The sequence below is a fragment of the Mustela putorius genome, unplaced genomic scaffold (assembly GCF_011764305.1).
Source record: "Mustela putorius furo isolate JIRA1106 unplaced genomic scaffold, ASM1176430v1.1 tig00003836_pilon_pilon_pilon, whole genome shotgun sequence".
Taxonomy (NCBI): Eukaryota; Metazoa; Chordata; class Mammalia; order Carnivora; family Mustelidae; genus Mustela; species Mustela putorius.
In genome coordinates, this window is record NW_025421989.1 from 786,259 (window position 1) to 793,329 (window position 7,071).

Sequence of the window (7,071 nt, forward strand, 5' to 3'; positions counted from 1 at the left end):
ATACATATACACATATATTGCATATATGTTATAGATAAATTTATATATAAATATATAATTTATAAAATTATATATAAATGTAATATATATTACATAAAGTATATTTTATATAGTTTATATATTTATATATACTTTATATATATATATATATACCTTACATATATTTTGTATATAACAAAAATGTGTGTAGAATATTAAATAAAACTGTTTCATAAAAGTATGTATTTTAGGGGCGCCTGGGTGGCTCAGTGGGTTAAGCTGCTGCCTTTGGCTGAGGTCATGATCTCAGGGTCCTGGGATCGAGCCCTGCGTCGGGCTCTCTGCTCAGCAAGGAGCCTGCTTCCCCCCCTCTCTCTGCCTGCCTCTCTGCCTACTTGTGATCTCTCTCTGTCAAATACATAAATAAAGTCTTTTTTAAAAAGTATGTATTTTATAATATAAATATATGTAATATACACAAAATATATGCTTTGCATTAAAGTATGTGTGTACTATACATAATATATATAAAGTATAATATATGTTACATAAAAGTATGATTATGTAATATAAATATATAATTTAAAATAAATATAAAAGTACTATATTTAATAATATATGATGTAATATAAATCATATATCATGTGATATATAATATATAATAATATAAATTATATAAATCATATATAATGTAATACATGTACTATAGAATAATATAAATTATATAATCTAATATAAATTACATATAAATATATAAGAAGAGCAATGTATCTATTACATAAAAGTATACATTGTATAATATATATGAGCAATGTATATCAAATATAATATACGCATTATATAAAAGTATCTAGTATTTATAATGTAAGTGCATAATATAGTATATAAAATGCACAGTACACACTGGAATAATGTACACATTATATATGTTGCATGAATACATCGGTAATATTCGTAACCCATGATATAAGACACAAAAGTGTGTATGACAGCCGGGGTGTGTATTCATCAACTATCAGTTATAACGATGATATTTACTTGAAATATCTTTACTTGGTAATTATGATATTTTCTTGAAACCCATACTCAGTGGGACGTGAATCCCACCATGGGGCCCCCACCAATCTGATCTCATGTACCCTTATCCCCTCCCAAAGACCCCCTGTCTAGTGGCCCCCTTGGGGGGTCAGGCTTCTGGGGGACACATCCCTGTCCACCCTGGAAGTACTGAGCAAGGGGGTACATCTTCCTTTGGAAGAAAGGGGCCAAGGAGGGGCAGGCTCTGCTCTGTACCATCTGAAGACGGAAACTGTCCCTGCGTCCAGCTTCCAGGGGTGGAGGTCCTCAGCTTGACATGGGGGATAAGGAATCCGTCCTGCACAAGCAGCAGCTGGAAATCCAGCCTGGCACTCTTGTTCCCCTGAAGATGACCCTGAACCCAGTGCTCTCTGACGCCGCAGACATGGGGCTGCGGCAGGCCTCTCCCGGAAGTGCGGAGGCCCCCTTGCTGGCTGGTTAGCTGGCAGTCAGGAAGTTGAGAAATCCTGCCTGAGGCTATTTGGAAACTGGTGTCTATCTGCTTCTATTTCTGGGAAAAGAGAGTTAACAAGTAGCCAGAGCTCTACGCTCTGTAGAAAGCTTCCTGAGGTCCTGCTTCTGAGTAGCCGTCCACCTCACCTGGGACTTGCTCTGAAGAGTGACGAGGTCTGCCCCTCCCTTCTTATCTGGAAGCACACATTGGGAGGGAGGGGCCAAGTGACCATGGGGGAGGGGAAGGAAGCCGGCAGGGACCGCAGGGGCTAAAGATTTCAACAAGCATCTAGAGCCGGTCTCAGCCTCAGCAGCATGGATGTCTGGGGCTGGATGACGCTCTGAGGTGGGGCGTCCTGGGCACTGCAGGGTGTTGGGCAGTGTCCCTGGTCCCTGGTCTCCAACCCCAGTTGTCCGTGGCACCCTGTTCCCAGTTCAGACAACCAAAAATGTCCCAGACATTGTCCAATGTCCCCTAAGGGACAAAAATCACCCTCAGTTTAGAAACAGTGCCATAGACAGACAAATAGATGATCGCTTATTAGATGGATGGATGGATGGATGGATGGATAGATAGAGTGAGTGATTAATAGATTTGAAGGATGGATAGATGGATGGATGGATATGTAGATAGATGATAGATAGATAGATAGATAGATAGATATAGGGATAGGTGAATGGATAGATATGATGGATGGATGGATGGATGGATGGATACATACATACATACATACATACAATGGATGGATAAATAGATATGATGGGTAGATGGCTAGATGGATGGATAGATAGAAAGTAGATGGATAGACTGGGTTGTTAGATGATAGATAGAATGGATGGATGGTTGGATGGATGGATGGATACATAGATATGACTGATGCATGGCTAGATGAATGGATAGATAGATGATTGATAGAAAGATATATGGTAGATAGAATGCATGGTTAAGTAGATATGATGGATGGATGGATAGACAGAAGGTAGATAGATAGATAGGATAGGTAGGTAGATAGATAGATATGGTGGATGGCTGGATGGCTGGCTGACTGGATGGATGGATGGATGGATGGATGGATGGATGGATGGTTGGGTAGATAATAGTTAGAATGGATGGATGGATGGATGGATGGATGAACAGACGGATGGACGGATGGGTGTGCTGGATGGATGGCTAGTTGGATGGTTGGTGGCTGGCTGGCTGGATGATGGATGGAGAGAAGGAAGGGGTGGGCGTACACATTTCCACAAGAAATACCCCGCAGCTGTGTCTGTTCAGGGAAAAGCACAATGCGTCATTGTTCTGCAGAGACCTTCCGTGGAGTAACTGTGTGCCTCCCACCAGACTGTGCAGGGATGGAGGCAGGAGATGACACAGGATTTGAGGGCGGAGCCCGTCATGCCCCAGGTCAGCCTTTGCTGTGTTTTGTAGGCTGCACGCCCAGGGATGGGCCCCACTTCCCTATTCAGCAGTTGATATCAGGGGCACTGCTATTTCCACTTATTTCAGCCAAAACCATCACAATGGCGACACCTCACTTTTTAATATTTGCACGGATATCCCCACTTTCAGGGATGCCACACCAAATACGGGTAAGGAGAGCTGCTCTTTCAAAAGAATTCAAGGTGCACTGAAAGGTGTTTCTACTTGTCTTACAGGCACTGGCATTTCCTAAATGTCCCTCCTGGCTCTCTTAAATGACCTTTTACTTGGCTTATGTATGGAGGCCCTGCCTGCCCCTATCAGGACTTCCTTGAAAAGGAACCTGCATCCTGTTTTCCTTCCAATGGGACACGCACAAGAACGCATGCATTTTTTCTCTTGAGGGAAAAAGGAAAGTTAACGTTTCCTTCTTTTTAACTTACATGTAAGTTTTCCAGTATGTAAAATGATGTGGCAAATACTGCCAACGTCACGCAAACACCCCTACTTGGACTTCCCAATAGTCGGCGAAGTGTCCTATTACAGCCATTAATTCACACATTCATTCATTCATGCTTCGTGTCTGTTCGCTCATTCGTCAAAGAGGTACCGGGTATCAGGTGACCACCCACGCTCCAGCTGCTGCAAGATGGTGCTGTGTATGAGCTGTGGGGGAAATGAGCTGCTGAAGGGCATTAGGACAGGGATGCGGTGGTGGATTCTGCCTGGTTGTGAACGTTGGCCTCGTTCAAAAGACCCAGGGAAGATGGAGAGGAGAAGGGAGTGGAGGGAAATTGGAAGGGGAGGTGAACCATGAGAGACTGTGGACTCTGAAAAACAATGGGAGGGATTTGAAGAGGCGGGGGTGGGAGGTTGGGGTAGCAGGTGGTGGATATTATAGGGGGCACGGATTGCATGGAGCACTGGGTGTGGTGCAAAAACAATGAACACTGTTACGCTGAAAAGAAATGTAAATAAATAAATAAATAATAAAATAATGATGCCAGCAAAAAAAAAAAAAAAAAAAAAAAAGGCCCAGGGAAGCTGAGTGGGGTCCCTGTGGGCAGGAACAGTGAATGCAAACCCAAGACTTTTGTGCTGCATGGAATCAGTCAACAAACTACAAGAAGGGGGTGGCCTTCCTCATCCTCTTAAATATCATCAATGGACCACCTGTAGCTCACCTCATACTCACTAAAGGAAGACTAAACACTTTCTCCGTAAGATCAGGAACAAGACTCGGACATCTCTTATCGCCACAGACATTCAACGTTGTGCCGGAGGTTGGAGCATAGGCGTTTACAGTAAAAGTTTTAAAAAAATGGAAGCATACAGATCGGAAGGAAGTAAAACTAAACCTATTTGCAGATGACTTACACATAGGAAATCTTCAGCAATACACTAAGCGAACGATTAAAACTAATCACGGATTCCATGCACAAGCACACACGTGCCATCCAAAATGAAATTAATTTTTTTTAATATTTTATTTATTTATGACAGAGAGAGCGAGAGAGCACTATCAGGGGGACCATGGGGAGAGAGAGGGAGACACAGACTCCCCGCCCGAGCAGGGAGCCCGATGTGGAGCTCCATCCCAGGACCCTGGGATCATGACCTGAGCCGAAGGCAGATGCTTAACCATCTGAGCCACCCAGGCGCCCCTGAAATTAATTTTTTTTTTAGAAGCTCACTTACAATAGCATCAAAAAGAATCCAAAATGCAGGGACAGCTTAATGAAGGGAATGCATGGCGTGTACGCTGAAAAGTACCAGACGTTGCCGGAGACTGAAGTAAATCAAAAGACGTCCTCTGTTCGATTAGATGCCTTACCTTTGTTAAAAAGGCAGCACCTCCCAAATCTCGGGATTGGCCTTCAGATTCAGCCCAATGTCTATCAGAATCCCAGCTGCCTTGGTTGGTTTTTGTTTTGTTTTGTTTTTGTTTTTTGTGTTTTTTTTTTTGCAGATATTCACAAGCTGACTCTAAAATGCATATGGACATGCAAGGGATCCAAGGCAACCCACAGAATCTTGAAAAAAGAAGAACAACGCTTTCAGGACTCCCACTTCCCGATTTCAAAACTTTCCGCAACGCCTACAGGCACCGAGAGAATGTTGCCGTTGGATACCTCACGGGAGACGTAACTGTGGCATAGAATGGTGAGTCCAGAAATAAGACCCAACCCCGGACGTGGCCGGTTGATTTTCTGTGAGAGTGTCCAGGCCATTCACTGGGGAGAGAAAAGTCATTTCATCCAAACAAAGAAGCAAAAGAAAAAAAGAGCAAGAGAGAGTCAATCCAAGAAACAGAATCTTAAGGACAGAGAACAAACAAAGGTTGGGGAGGAGTTTCCTTGACACAGGCAGTGCGGATTCAGGAATACACCCGTCTTTAAGAATACCGAGTAAGGTTGGGTGCCTGGGTGGCTGAGTGGGTTAAGAATACCGAGTAATGTGTAGAATTGCTGAATCACTCAGTTGTACACCAGAAACTGACATAGCATTGTGTGTTGACTAACTGGAATTTAGAAACAAATTTAATTAAAAAAAAAAAAAAAAAAGACGGTGAACTTCATTAGTCATTCGGAACACGTACATGGAAACCACAAGGAGACATCACTTCATGATGATGGCTGTTGATTTCTTTCTTAAAAAAAGAACAGGCATTGGCGAGATTGTGGACAAACTGGAACTTCCTACTGCAAAAATGGTCTGGTTTCTTTGGGAAATAGCCTGGCGATTTGCCAAAACATTACACATGGAGTCACCCCCTGTCTTAGCAGCCCAACGGCTAGGTCTATGGCTCAAAGAAATGGAAACAGAGGTCCTCACAAAAACCCAAACACCGTCTGCAGCTGCACTATTCCCAACAGCCGATGGGGAGAAACAAGCCAATGGTCCATCAGTAGATGAATGGAAGGATAATATGTGATCCATGCACAAGGGGGAATATTACTTAGCCATGAAAAGGAGAGATGATCTGACACCTGCTACCCTGTGGGTAAGCCTCGAAAGCATCATGCTCATTGAGAGTAGCCAGACCAAAAAATCCCATAGTGTGTGATCCCTTGAGTATGAAACAGGCAGAACAGATGTTCTGGAGAAACCATGGAGACAGGAAGTGGGTTAGAGTTTGCTGGGGGCTGGGGCAGGGGGAGGCAGAGCACATACTGATGGTCTTTGTTTGGCAGCGTTGTGGGCAATGACAAAATATTCTAAAATTAAGGAGTCGTGGAGAGCCTACGTGGCTCACTCTGTGGAATGTGTGACTCTTGATCTCAAGGTCATGAATTTGAGTCCGATGCTGAATGTAGAGATTACTTAAAAATTAGTAAAAATAAAATAATAAATAAATAAAATCTTTTAAAAAAAGTAGTGATGGTTGCATGATTACATGAATAGACTAAAAACAAACCCTTAATTTGTTTCCCTTATTAGGGTATTATTTAAAAACTAGTTGGTGGGACAGTAACCAGAAGCTAGGATGCTCTTGAGTACAGCTTTGTATCTCCATCTTGATCTGGGCGCTGACCACAAAAGTGTGGTTAAAAACTCCTGGAACGGGACATTTAGTATTTGTTCATTTTTCTGCATGTGGGATTATACACGAATTAAAATGTGGGTGGAAATGTTGGGAAAAGGTTTGTATCCATAATGACAATGCAGTTTGCACATTTGGAAAAAGTTTTGCATTGGAGAAAGTTTTGCATACGTTACATCAAACATATGCCCCCTTTGCAATTTTTTTCACGAGGGATTTTATTTCTAGAAAATGGTGGGTGCAAAATAGTGTATTTTGTTTCTCATTGGCCAGGCGAGTGTAGCTCCTTCGTGGTAGCGGCTCTGTCATGCTTCTCAGCGGGTCTAGACCACAGCCTTCTAATTATTTCAAAATTGTTGGTATTAAGACTACTGTGAGGTCTTGGACACGTCTCCCTGTGTTCCAAGCTGAGTTTCCAGAATAAACGTGCAGAAGTGGGGGCTGCATTGAACGGAATGGGCATCATTTCGGCACTGCCAAATCCCTCTGCAAAGGGGGTATAACCGTCCTCGCTCTCAGCAGCAGGAGTCTAACGCCCACTCCTCATGCTTGTTAATATGATCAGACTTTGAATTCTCATCCATCCGACCGATGGCTT